The sequence below is a fragment of the Pleuronectes platessa genome, chromosome 5, assembly GCF_947347685.1.
Source record: "Pleuronectes platessa chromosome 5, fPlePla1.1, whole genome shotgun sequence".
Classification (NCBI taxonomy): domain Eukaryota; kingdom Metazoa; phylum Chordata; class Actinopteri; order Pleuronectiformes; family Pleuronectidae; genus Pleuronectes; species Pleuronectes platessa.
This window is the reverse complement of record NC_070630.1, coordinates 19391561-19406723: the sequence shown is the minus strand read 5'-3', so window position 1 is coordinate 19406723 and position 15163 is coordinate 19391561. Positions and strand designations below refer to the sequence as shown.

Genomic DNA, 15163 nt, shown 5'->3' with positions numbered 1-15163 from the left:
CTTTCTGTAGAACAATGTAGAGTATCCACCCCACCAGTTTGTGTTCTCCTCAGGGTGGAAAAGCCCTCTCAGACACATTCAGGCCACCATGGGACAAAAACATTCAAACCAGACAAGTGACTAATGATTGGATAGCAAAGCCAGACTAAATGAAACGTGTCTGTATTGGCAGCTCTTTGAGGCAGGCTGACCCTGCTCTGCTCATGCACTGTTCAGTAGAAAGCAGAAAACCCCAGCACGTCTGCTTTTTTTAAATCATATTGACAACAGAGACTCTTAGCAATTTTAAAATTGCTTTATAGAAGTAACATAGTATCATACTGAGGCCTTGACAATGTGTGCCCAAATCCCCCATTTCTTCGGTCTAATGGGCGCTGGTCAATGGAGAGCTGGTAACCATTACAGGGTGGGGCGGGTCCTCGACCTGGAGGTCCCTACAGTGGAATTTATCTTTATCTTTATCTTTTTATCTCTACCACCAGCATGGTGCCATCTGACAGCCACAGCACAGAGCTGCTTGTAGTTATAGTGTATACTCTTAAGTGTGATTATTGAAAATTGGCAAGAGTTTCTTACATAACTGGGTGAGCCCATTGAAGTGATAGACAGATTTTGTTCTAAATAAGTCTCATCATCTTTTTGTATTTGCTTTTGTGGCTTACATATTTCACCTTTAAGGAATGTAAGCAAAGTGTAATGGTTATGAATTTTCATCTTAACCAAGCAAACACAGACGAATGTAATATCAGCCGATATCAACTAACAGGTTTACTTGTTTTACTCTCCCATCAATACGGTGACTGTAACCATACCATGTATTACCTTTCATTAGTTCATTATCGTATATTAACTGTGTAGCATATTTCTTCGTAACTTGTGCAGGGTTAGGGTGCAAACTCTAAATCAAACACACTCTCACTCACACGCACATACACACACATACATACATACACACTGAGTTTTCACTCCTAGAGGAGGCCGATATAAAAGGAAGTAAAATATCTGAAAGCTGCCGCAGACTCGGCTTCACTGCCCTGTCACAGCTACTGCCTTTCACTGTGATGTTGCCTGTGATAGCATTAGTAGTGTGTCTGTTATTGTGTGTACTGTATGTGTGCTTCAGTCTCAGGAGAGGCACAGCTCGTTGGTTTCTCAATGGAGGCTGTCTCCTGTGTGTGTGTGTGTGTGTGTGTGTGTGAGTGTGTGGGCGGTGCGGGAGCGTGCACATCAGTGACTGATGTGTTTGCACACGCACTGTAAAAACAACCTGTTGGTGGGTTGCATTATATCTTGGCTTTCAAGTATATGCAGTTTCCTATCAGCTCAATCTATCTAGTTTCCTTTTCCAGATCACTACACATGCACATGAAAAAACATACGTGTTTGTGTGAGTGTGTGTGTGTGAGTGAGAGAATATATTGTTGTTCACCACTGTGGCCCAAAGTAAATGGATGACGTATCAGCCTTGTTTTTTCTCCTTCTATTGTCTGAGGATCATCTGGAAGTGTTTTAGACGCTGATGGTTCCTCAGTGCGGGATGCTGTGAATCACTCTGAGACTCCCCATAACAATATTTCCATTGTTTGTTTGTTTTCTCTTTCTCAGTGTTTCCTGTCGTCTGGTGGCAGAGAAAACTGAAAGGACATAGAGAGTTTCCATAAGAGCTGAATTATTGGAGGAACTGTCCTGAGTCTCCTCTGGTCTGTGGGACATCACAGATGGGAGTTTTTTGTCGGTTTTTGTTTGTCCCTTTTGCTTTTTTCAGAGAGCAGCTGGGAATTTAGCAAATGTTATTCTATCCATGAAAAAAAGAGTAGATTGAGAAATAGTCTTGTATACCAAAAAGTGTAACTTTAATATTGGTACTGACTTTGGACTTTAATGTAATAACTCTCCTCACTCTCCTCACTTCTCTCATTTCATTTTTTGAGCTGAGGTCATTAATAGATACCCCATTATTGTGGAAACACAATAAAATCTAGTGAAAATAGATTCATACCAGTTTCACCCTTTCAAGGAAAATGTGTGTAAGCATCAGGTCTTAGGACATCCTACACACGTTTATCACTCTGCTGGGTATGGTCCCCTTGCTATGTCTTCACATTTGGATGAGTGTAAGTGTAAGTGGGTATTGTACTCAATATGAATCTTGCCATTCTTCTCTTTGTGTGTGTGTGTGTGTGTGTGTGTGTGTGTGTGTGTGTGTGTGTGTGTGTGTGTGTGTGTGTGTGTGTGTGTGTGTGTGTGTGTGTGTGTGTGTGTGTGTGTGTGTGTTTGTGTTGGCCGTGGCCGGTCGAGATCGATGGTCTGTAAAGTGGATTCCTTATTGGCCTGTTTGCTTTGGCAGCTCTTGAAAGTAGCCCACTGATTACACTCCCAGATGTGTCACACACACACACACATAGACACACAGACACACACACCCGTGTTCACTGCTGCATGCTCTCATGTCTGTGTATGTTGAGGAGGAGGGGGAACACACATACTTACCATCCTTTAACCTTTTGTGCTTTGGCAGGTTAAATCGTCACAAGGAATCTCTCTATCAATCCCTCTCTATCTCACACACACACACACACACACACACACACACACATACTCACTCAGAATGAAATATATTAAAAGTTTGATACATCTTACTAGTAAATATTGTGACACTGTTTGCTTCATCGCAGGGTTTGGTTTTTGTGTGTGTGTTTGCCTGAGTGACCATCCGACTTAAAAGTCAGACTGGTTTTCACTTTGCTTGATCCCTCTCACGGTCCCATCAGTTGGATGGCAGCTGTGGCAACATAACTGTCTTCTACAGAGCTTTTTAAAGTCTGGAGATGAAAGGAGGTGAAACTTATGGAGATGCACAACAGTAGAGTTTCAGGTTTAAGCATTATGTCAAAGCTGGAATAGGAGAAATGTTTCAACTCACGTTATCCTCAAGTCATCTTTGATTTTACAAAAATGTAACAGTTTTTCCTTGTCCGTGACATTGATAACATAATAGAGTAAAGTAAGGCCATCATTAATCTTTTCATAGCCAATATGATTTATCCTAACCTCAACAAGCGAAAGCTTCATTATTTTAATCATTTACTTTTTTTTAACTCATATTAGTCACCTGCCACCACTAAGTTAAAGTCATTTCACTAAAATCTAAATCCCCCAAATCATTTCAAAGGAAAAGACTCCAGTGCTTTAAAGAAAGCAAATCCAACCAGCATTTAATTCTTAACCAAAGGAACCTATAACTGATACATGGGAAAATGTTCTTCATATTCTTTGTTAATGAATATACTAACTAATGTTTATGAACATAATGGCCACTTTAACTAAACCTACAGTTTATCTAAAGACCAGAAGAAGAAACAAACTTAGAATTTAAGTTTGTAACTTTGGATCATTTCATGATGAAGTGACATCACTCTATGAAATTTCTCCACACTTTAAATGGCAATAAAATGACATTGAACCCAGTGGTCCTCTTTGGGTTAATTCCTTTATGTTCTAACATCAAACATACAGTCTTTTTCCAAAGATAGAGCACTGCATGTTTAACATTAGATGTGTCATTTTATTTTATATTCCATATATCATTTATACTTATATAAGCCCCTCTGTGTAACAGTGGGATGGTGGGTGGGTGTGTATGGAGGTGACAGAGTGGCTGTGACAGCATCTATCGGGCTAATGTTGTTAGCATGGAGTCGCTGCCTCCCACCAGCATGTCAATATCAATGTAAGGCCACTTGACCGCCATGGAAGATGCCAAGATAGACAGGGAGTAAAAGGCTTTGGTGTGTGTGTTTAGGAGAGTGCGGGTGTGTGTATTTAGTGACTTCTTGTGACTTTAGTGTCTGTGTGTGTGCGCGTGTGTATGTGTGTGTGGCCCAATAAAAAACCTTGCTCCTGACATTTTTACTGCAGGTAAGTGGAGAGTGAATTTATGGTGCTTGTTTAGAGGCCTAAGGAGGCTTGGCTGGCCATGGGCTGGACACACACACACACACATATGCATGCACACACTTATTCACACACACTTTTTTTAACTACAGTTTTCCAGTCAGATTCATATTCATGGTGTGACAAGTTCTTACACAGAACTGAAACCACACTCACGTAACGATGGACTCCCGCCATGCTCCTCCCTCTTCAAGCTGGGCCGATGACTTGCAGCCACATAACAGACTTTGCTTATAGAGCTTATAGCTACTTGTAAACGACATGGTGATACTTTGCATTGAAATGCCATAGGACATAAATAAGGATGGTTGCAGAGAAACACGACACCACAGGGACACAAAGATGTTTGACCATACATAAGAGCAGCGAGGCCCCAGCCTGTGACAGACAGGGCAGACAAATGGCTTTGGAGAGGCAAAAACAAGGAGATGAGAGGAAAGAAAAGAGGAGGCCATTCCCAGGTGGCTGCTTGGCTTTCAATACAATTTCCCCCAAACTTGATGAGGAAATGAAATGGGCTACCCCCTCCTCTCTGTCCAATACGATTAATTCCCTGTAAGATGCTTTCTTTTAGACCCCGAGAGAGACACGATAATGGAGGATTTATTCGCTTAGAATGAAGAGGCTAGTGGAGTAGGGTTGGCTGTTTCATAATGCTTTTCTCTGCACATCAGCAGGCTGTTTGTCACTCTCTCTCCATCCCAGCGACTGTCTCTGCTTTCTGGCCAGTCGATCGTTCTTGTCTCGCCGCCTTTGGTGTCCACGCAGGACAGAACACATTGCACACAGGCTTTTTTTTGTATCGTAAACTGGTGAGATGGAGCATGTGTGGTTTGAGGTGCCAAACAATACCTCAACCTGCTGGAAGGGCAAGCGTGCATCTCTCAGTCGATCCCCTCAGGCCCTCTCTGTGGTGTGATAAGGCCAGCTTAGGGACACATTAGGGGAGGCAGGGCGTTAAGATCAAATGGGATTGTGGAGGATTTCCTGGAACACAGGGCTGTGGCTTTGGTGCTGGGAATCTCCTTAATTGACCCCCCCTGAGAGGAAGCAAGGCACAGTACAATATTCATCACTCTACTGTTCACACAGCAGACCACAGCGTGCAGCACGACACCTCCCGACAAAACGAAACTGAATATGAACACTGGTCTTCCTCGTCAAAGTCCACTTTTAGGCACAAATCGAGCTGGTTTGGGATGTCACAGGATGCTGTGTCACATAATACTACGTATAGTCCCACCAACTGTACTGGGAACACAGCCTACCACCGCCCAGTCCCAGCTTTTACTGTGGATGGGGGCAGCGTTGTATATGACTAGGGCTGTTTTGTAAATAACACTGAGGTATTTATTTGTGCTGCGTCGCAACCCCAGTAAACAGTGGACAGCACCAGTTTAGATTTGGATTGGACCACTTCCCAGGAGCCATCAGAAGTGAAGGAGTGTGGAGGTTAAAATGAGGCGAGAGACGCGCACTGAGGAAGGAAGTGAGCAAATTCTGTGTGATTGATAAAGGCCTGTGACCCTTTCACACACAGTCTGCAACATGCAGATGTGCACTCCCTCTTCCTCACACACACACGTGTATACACATAGGCAGTGACACACAGAAAGTCTGTAATTGAATATCGTGCAGAGAGCAAACATTCTCTTGTAAACATATCATCTGTCACCTCTATAGCTTAATCCATATCCTTGTGGGCCAAATGGAGACAGACACACAGACACATACACACACACACACACACACACCCCTGCAGCCTGTCAAACAAACAAATGAGGCCGGGGTCCCTGTGAAAGTCATCACCATGACCATCCCAGCTTCATCATCACGTTAGCCTGCTCCATTACACAGCAATACGATCTGGCCTGAAATCAATTAGCTGACCATGCTAGCACCGTGAAGTGTACACTCCCCAATCTTTGTTTTGGTGTGATGGAAAACAATGTCCTTCGCCCAGAAGGGAGGTTGAGTTGTGTGGGTGCCACGTCTCTGAGCAGAGGAGAGATGCTCTTCAACCGGTTCTGGAAAATGATGATGCTGGCTTTGGCTGTTTGTTTATCTGAGTTATAGTTTTTTCGAAATGTGTTTCAAATATTTCAGTTTAACAAATGGATTGTATTCATAATTCTGATGTGTCCCCAAGCATGATATCATATCATCAACAGACAAAAATCAAAAGCAGATATAAGCTAACATCTAGATTTTGATGTATAACCCTGAAGTTATAGATTCTAAATTAATAAAGCAGATGAAACAGAAATATTTGATATAAATAAATATTACTTTTAAGAAACTTCACTCTGTGACGGTCCTTAAAGTTAGCAGACAGGAGGCCAGGGCGCTGAACATTCTTGATTACTTCCTTTCACTTCTTGTATTCATCAGGCTGATGACACAGAGGAGCAGCAGGAGCACACGCTGGCCAGTCCAATTTGTTGGTTCAGAAAACGCAGATGATCAGATTTGGGGAACAAAATCAGTTTATTTCAAGGCCATTACAGCCATGCAGGTGAAAGCTGTCTGGACTGAGCTGGTGTCAGGGTGAACACCGAAGTCATTTGTCAGCAAACACACCCTTTCAGGGATCTGCTTAGTGTTAAATATACTGGTTCCCTCTAATCAGTGACCCCTTCAGCACATTATTAATACCCTCTGGAAGGCAACAACCGGGCCAGGGAGAGGTCTTTTCCTAGGCCACTGTAATTTCGTTTACACCTCCACACCCTCTTTCCCTGCGACACTCATTACTGCCTATCTAGCGCTGCCAAACTCTGCCACAGTGACCAGCTGCCTGCTGATGGGTTCAAAGCTTTATGGGCTGAAATGGTTAAGAAGAACCAGCATTGGTTCACTTTGTGTGTGCCATTGTCAAAACAGGCATGTTGTTACAGTAAGTTCCCAAACCAAAGTCAGCTGTTTTCTATCAGCATATTGAATTTCCTCCCCTGCTACTCTTTGCACTCAGTCTGAATGAGTGATGGTCTTTCTTACTTACACCAGACGTTATGTGAGATATGACTGTTAATGAAATCATTTCCCCTACATTGACTTTCCTCTCAGGTTCTCAGTCACTTCATTCCCCTTTACATGTGCTGGACATATCTAACTGAGCACTGGTTGCCATTTGTTCCTGTCTTGAACAGATTACTACACAACTTTGTGGAAGGATACATTATGGGTCAGGCTAGAACCCGTTACACTTTGGTACGGCTTCAGATCAGGGGTCGGATCCAGGAACTTTTCTTTTTCCGACATTTATATTTTCTGAGGTATGCACTCTACTTCCATATAGTTACACATGTGCACACATGTCATGGTGGCCAGTACAACACTCTCACACCTCACTTACATAGTACATGCATCCTTTTTGGTGAATCTCATGATAGTTGTGACACATAACCCCTGAATTCAAAGGTCTATCACAAAATTATAACTGTGTTTGTTTAATTGGGTGAAGGCTACTGACATGTTGGAGCTTACTTAGCGGGTACATGTGTTAATGCAAGCTCCACACGCCCTACAAAGCACCATAAGCAGTCCCTTAGAACATAACACGGTCTGTCTTTTTACCTGATCTGTGTGCAAGTATGCTGGGCCATCACACCTCAGGTCGATGACAGGCAAGCATATGGCACAGTGTCACTCTATGACAATATTCTGTAATAAAAGACATCTTTAGAGCACACACAATATGTATATACAGAACCTTCAGATTGCTACACTCTCTTATTCTTCATACATTTGAGTATTTGAGCATTCCATTCCAGACAATGGGCATTAATGTGCTGCTTTCCACCGTTCTGGGATTTGATCTGAAACGAGTTGAAAAGCTTTAGTGAGGTCCACCACTGATGTTGGGCAATAAGGCCTTCGACTTTTTACTGTATCCACAAAGGGTTTGCATGGTTGTGAAGGTCAGTATAGTTCTTCCAGTTCTTTATGGATCTGTTAAGCAAGACTATTATCTAAAATCATTATCATCTGCTGTAGGATTAACAATTTAGTCAACTGGAATTAATTTACCTACCCCATAAAATAACAAACAGCCTCTGCCCAAAGTATGTAGACAGGCGAGTTACCATCTTCAAAGCCAATATAGAGATAACCATGATGACATATTACATCATTATGGAAGCGCTCCTTTAGTAAATATATAGGACTTGGTAGGGTAGAGCAAGTCTCTCATTGTTTTTAATTATTTTCAGGTCTTGTCTCATCTCAGTTTCTGACAAGTGATAGCACACACACTCTCACACACACAAACACACACACACACACACACACACACACACACACACACACACACACACACACACACACACCATGGTTTGCTGTTCAAGTGTTGAGCCTAATAGTGAGCAAAGCACTGTCTACTATGAATTGGCTCGAATAAGCTTGGTGTGCAGTGAGAGTGTGTGCATGCGTGTGTCTGTCTGTCTGCGCTGGGCTAGTCTGCAGGCTCGTCTGCAATTAACTGTGCACAGGTTAATGCGTCTTCATATCTGAATGCCATATGGTTCGGTGTGTGTGTGTGTGTGGGGGGGGGGGGGGGGGGGTAGTGAGTAAAGTGCCTTGAGGCAGACCCTGGTATTGATGGGGATTACTAACACTTAGCTGACACCACCGAGACTGCAAAGGGAGTAAATGATTTAGAAGCAGTGGCCTTAATGTAATGAAAGAAAGGCCATAGCTGTCAGGAACACACACGCACACACACACACACACACACACCTACCTATGGGTGCTAATCCTGTGAGCTTACATCTCCATTAACACTAACCCCGCACCACAAACCTACTCCGCAAGATAGCTAGCACTCTCAGTGTTTCCCTCAGGATATCAGAGTCACTCTCTTTCACTCTCTGTCTCTCTGACACACACATACAGACACACACAGCCTGGAGGGATGTCAGTATGGGTTCACAGTATAGTCACAGATGTGTATCTCTGTGTGTGTACGTGTGTTTGTGTGTCTGTGTCAGAGGGAAAGTCTATTAAAAGGGTGTTTTTGTGAAGTTATCTCTATAACGACAATGGTTTCATTATACATGTATATGAATGAATGTACCCTGCCTTAGCAACATGCTGAATTATACGTACATGAGCTTACACCGACCTCTCAGGGCCATTCGAGTCCGAGATGAGGAAGGTTCCTTCCTGCCTAAAGCTGCATCAAACCTGCCATTTCAAAATAGTTTAATTCAGGTCTTTAGAAATATTGCGTTCAACTCAAACTAATTTAAATAAGCAAATGTATATTTTCAAAAAAATATTGGAAAGCTTAGAAACATGTCCAATACATTTTAGTCCTCATAAAAGCTGATGGAAAATCATTTTAATAACGAATTTCTTACAGCCAGGTTTGCTTGGTACCATTGCCAGCATTCACCACCGACTGGCTCAATGGGGTGAAACAGGAGGATTTGGATCATGCCCTCCTCTTGCTTCTTACGATCCCAATGTGGTGCGAGAGCAACACACTTCTTGCAACAGACAATTTTTTTGGTTGTGAACATAATCCAGCAGTAACTGAATTTCCTCGAAGCAAAGTAGGAGATGATTCAGCTGCCTGTCGTAGTGTCGTTAATAGGAAACATCCTCCGAAGTTATGTGTCTGTCAGGCGGGCAGCACAGTGACATTTACAAAGAGTCAAGATAATGTATTTATCAAGTGCTCGGGATGTGGAGGTAACATTGACATTCATTTCAGCCGGGAACAGTTACTTTGAGGTTTCTATCAAAAGTTGTTTTTGGCAATGACTGTATTTCCCTCTAGATATACACCAAAGAAATACCCTGGTTGATGTTAAGCAACAACGTGGTTGTTTGTGTGTTTCGTCTTAAACTAAACCCAGACACTGAACAGTCTGGATGACTCAGTGCTCTGCAGTGAACAGCACAGGCAGCTGCAGTAAGGCAACGTTAGCAGGAACAACTGTGCGACATTAACTCCGATCAGAGAGAGGTTCTGTTCCAACTGGACTTACAAAGGTGAGTCCGTCTGTGCTATGACAGAGTGGAGAGGTGGGAACTGGGAACTGCATAAAGATCGTTATAGCCTGAAAATAAATTGGAAACATAAAACACAAAAACCAACTCTGGATAATCTCCTGAAGTGATCCAGAGTGAGACCTGAAATGCGCATTGATGACATTTCCCGACCGAAGACAAAACTTAAAAAAGTGATTCTTTTATTTCATGATGAAAAACAGAAGCCGAACAAGTATGAAGGCACAAATAAGGAGCTCAACTTGGAAAGACACTGATATTCTAGAGCTTCTGGAGATACACCCTGACGTTGCATGCGTTGATGCTGTGAACGCGTCTGACCGATTTCTGGAGGTCGTGTCTGAAATGTGTTTCAGTGACTAGATTTCAGTGTAGTTCCCACCTGATCTACTGCACTGCCTGATTTACGATCTGTTTGTTGGTAGCAGACTGTGCCTCATTTCCTAGTAACACCACTCAAGTATTTTCTCACACACACGCACCATTACATATTACACAGCACCCATAATAAAGGCATTTGTCCGATCCGCCCCCTCGCACTAAAACCTAATTGAATTAGAACTAACCAGGCATCAGCATCTTAACTGCACAGGTAACTGAGAAACAGGGGCATGTGGCGTCAACACATTATTCCTTTACCTTAGAGTGTGTGTGTGAGTGTGAGTGTGTGAGTGTGTGAGAGAGAGAGAGAGAGAGAGAGAGAGAGAGAGAGAGAGAGAGAGAGAGAGAGAGAGAGAGAGAGAGAGAGAGAGAGAGAGAGAGAGAGAGAGAGAGAGAGAGAGAGAGAGAGAGAATGAGAATGTGTGTGTGTTAAGCTTCTGTCCTTGCTGAGGATATTTACAGTTGTGGTCATCCTCCTCTTCTATAGGCAGCTAGCATTAGTATATCATCCTCACCCAAAGCCAGTTTCAAACAATTGGCTACAGACTTTCTCCAGAGTTGGCCTTTCACACATGAGCGAGGGATTCTCCGTTTCTCTGTCGAGTTCACAGCAACACAGAAATCTCTGCAGCGGTATGGTGAGGGGGGGTTGCAGCAGGCAGAGGGAGCATGTCACATATTAATATGTGTCTTGTACAAGTGTGGCTTTGCGTTTTCATCTTCAGATATTTGTTTTCTTTTGGGGGCTTTTTATTTCCCCCTAATATTTGTGGCGTTTGCTCTCCGGAGAAAGTCAGGAGATTCAGTGAATCTATAGAAATGTTTATCACACAAACTTATGTAAATTGTTCATTTATAATGTGTAACTGTCTCAAGTTCGTTAGTAAATAATTTGCATGTATAAGTACTCTTGTGCTAATGCAAGGCAAGGGCTTCACCTGATCTGGGTAAAACTAGAGCGATACCAGAGGCGACACGATATCTCCCCTTCATCGAAGCCCTTGTTTATTACAGGGAACACTTCAAAATGTATTTAGATCTGCTAACAATGTGTCATCGGTGCGGTTGGACATGAAGTCATAACCTATGAATCTTTACATTACATTTCATTTAGCTAACGCTTATGTCCCTGACCTCGAAGTGCCATACCAAGTGTGTGCCAACAAAATCTGAAAGGAAATACGTTGGTAAACTTCTCAGGAAACTTGCAAGTCATTAATAGAATTTGTAGTTTTCCCATTAATGGTATTTTTCTTTTTGTTTCCCGCATTAGACAGAGGCTTGGTTTTAATGGTCAAATTGAATGTCCACAGTATTAAAGTTAAGCACTGAATGTGTGTTAGAGAAGCGATTGTGATGTGCACATGATGTCATGTCCAACTGTGCCATCCTAAGCCGCTGCTGTAAAGGTATACACACACACACACACACACACACACAGGCACACATCCTGCTGCAGTGTGATTAAATCTTTAAGGAAAGTAGCGCTGGCTGGAGGGATAAGTAGGGCCAGTACGTGGGGGCTAACAGCTGGGGGGAGAGTGGCTTTTAATCCAGCTGGGTTTTAACATGATGGAGGGAAAAACAACAATCCAGGGTGTATTTTGAATCCTCCTCCTCCTCACAACTATTCATCCTCACATTTTTCAAACGGTTTACAGACAGACAGTAAAAAAAAAAAGAATGAAAGGAGAAATCAGTGAACTCGAGTGGCTGCCTGGGAGAGATCTATTAAATTCCCTTCACACGATACAGTGGGTCAACAGGGTTATTTGATGTCAGTAACTTTGAACCATTTCACAAGTTTGATAGGCAGTCGTTCCATTTCTGAATTATTTCTTCTACTGTTGTCATTATTCATGTCATACATACACACGCTGCAAAGTGGAGGCAGCAGCTTGACTCTGTCTGTATGCAGTTTCCTTTCAGGCATCGTTTTGAGTGCAGGTCATCCTCCACTCAGATGCATTGAGAGCCAGAGCCCCATGCTGAAAACAGAATAGATGTACATAGCACACAGCATGGATCCGTTGTGTAGCATTCACACATCCGCTAAGATGAGGAGCAATAAAAGGTGTAGCTGAGGTAAATAAAAAGTAACTAAGTAATTAAAAATTTGAATCTTAAAATTCCTCACAGAAAATAGAGGAACAAAGGAAACAAAGAGGGCGTTTTGGACTAGAATGAACTATAAGTTTTCAAGACACTGACCTAATTTGTTGAACTGCTGAAGCCTCACATTAACTTTAACTAAATTTAAGAATGTATTGTCACATGTGAGAGAACTTTGGATTTTGTCCCTCATCACTTATATTATAATCGTGTTTATAAGGAATCTCTTTTTGGCTGGTAAGGACAGGAGGGTTGCTTTCAGTGGCCTAGAACTCTTTCCTTGAACACATGGGCATGAGAAATACTGAATTAACTTTCTCTGTCATCAATGGAAAATTAATTGTATCTCAGCAGACTGAACTCCGGGTACTGTACCAGACGGCCCACAAGCCAATATGGGTGAGTCATTGATAAACTAATATGAGCTTGGCTAATCCACTCTGACAGTTCTAGGTATTTTATTACTTTTTATAGTTTTAAAAGCTCTACATTTAAACAAAGGTCAAAAATGCCAGATTATTAACAGATAAACTAAATATGCAAATAGTTTTTTGAAAGTCAAAAAACAGATTTTAAACCAAACACTGACAACGACTATCAGCGAACGGTAGTTTTAGTCGAAAGCAATCAGTATCGGCCCTCAAATACCCATATTGGTCAAAGCCTGGTCTGATAAACGTAAAGCTCTTTCTAACCTTCTGCCAAGCTCTTATCATCCAGAAAAGCCACGGCAGTCAGAACCTTTGATCTGCATGGCTTACTGGCTATCAGGGAGCAGACTACTGTGTGTGTTTGTGCACGTGTGTGTGTGTGTGTGTGTGTGTACCCCGAGGCCTGGCCAGTCTCAGCTCTGCTGCAGGCCAGTGACAGGTGCTAATGCTGGGGCGAGAGGCTGCACGGGCCTCCATGCGCCCTACTGTGATAACACTGACTGGCCTCCGAAAGCATACAATCACTCACACACACAATGGCTTAGCTTCCTGATAACTTTGCTGCACTTCAGAAGCAGTCTGTATGTGTGTGTTGGATTGATTTTTCAAAGGGCTCCTCTCTAGTGCCAGCAGGCCTTCTATCAAAGCTGACCATGAGAGCCTGTGTGTGTGTGTGTGTTGTGTTATGTTATTATGTCCTGTACCGTGGTTGCTTTAATGCTGGATAACTGGGATGTGTGTGTGTGTGTGTGTATGTGTGTTTGTAGAGAGTGAATTGAATTGTGTAGCGGTAAAGGTCGATCTGGACAAGAAAGCTTAGTGTAACAGAGTGAAGTGTGGCTCATTGCTTATCAAGGTACAACCGACTAAAACCTCCAGCTGACCATTTGGCAGACTTTTGACATGCCTACACTAAGTCCAGCCTTTCAGTTCACACAAGTCTGAGATAGATATGTAGGATCCAAGCACATCCTGCGCGGGCTTTCGGGGAATTCACGTCAGTAACCTGATATGAATTTCAATCATTTACTACCTTAAATCTAATTTAGCAAATTAGATTTAAGGTAGAAAAAAAAATAATGATAATAATCACTATAATTCAGTTTATCTCTGATTTTGCAGTCTGGCCAGAAATTGAAAAACTAGTCTTGTCAAGTTGCCTTTGTATTTGATAACTCACCTTCAACAACTCTCCATGTTTTCTTGCATGTTGCCAACACGGAGACACAAACAGAGAGACACAAACAGAGAGACACAAACACAGAGACAGATTGTGCAGGCTGATCTTTCCAGGAAGAGAGGATCTCTCCTGTCCTTTTCCTTTGAAGTCATCCTGTCGTCTCCCTGGGGTTTAACTGACACCCACAACACAAGTGGGGAAGTGTTCCTGTGGGTGTGTGTATCCACTCTCCTGTGCCAAACATTTGATGAAGGAAGCTCTGTGGCATCGAACAAGGCGATTCATGCAGCCTACAGTTGCAGTTTATATTCAAATTTCAAGTTTATTTTAGGAGAACAGCATAGTTTCATTGTATTTATGTCTGTTAATCACTGAAGTAGTTTTATCACTCATATGAGATCAATTTACCGATTTGTTGCATGAGTAGGAAACATAAGACACAGCACAACACAGCCATCAGTCAGCTCCAGCTCAGGAGGTTAGAAGACTAGCTCAAAACATGTCTCATTTGCACACATTGAAAAACTGATGTCCCCACTCAGATTAATTATAACTTCACGCCTAATCCAGAATGCTCTGCAGGGGGTAGAGAATTAGCATTTCTGGCCCCACCCCAACTAGTGATGTCACAACCTGCGTTTTCTATCATTATTCAAAGGCAACACAAGTTGTATGTCACTGACTGGGGTGTGGCCAGAAGTACAACATGCTTGGAAGTTACAAGCAATTCAAGAGAAACACACCAGCAGTTGAACTCTCTGCAGTCTGTCACTGATTCTCTAGCCTCTCTCCTGGATACACTGACTGCGTAACCCCCTCAATGTTTCTCTGTTCCTTTTTAGGTTCAGATTTGAAAGATTTGAATTCACCCCCCGAGCGTCTTTTCCCACCAGTGAACAGTAGTCGTCAAACTGGTATCATGAAGGCTGTGTGCTTGTCTGGCGCGGCCGTTTCCTGTGCGCCACTGTCTGTCACATATTTCCTGGGTGTTAACGAGGGGAGAGATGCTGATAGGCTGAACTGAACCGATGCCGCTGATAAGCTCAAATCAAGGCCGTGAGGTCATGTGTTTGTATTGTTGCTCTCCGGC

At 42.7% G+C, this 15163-nt stretch overlaps 1 protein-coding gene across 1 annotated transcript in view; it reads left to right on the top strand.

The window, feature by feature from the left end:
- bcas3 (BCAS3 microtubule associated cell migration factor) overlaps positions 1-15163 on the top strand; it is a 296065-nt gene that overhangs the window by 253084 nt on the left and 27818 nt on the right. The window lies entirely within an intron of this gene.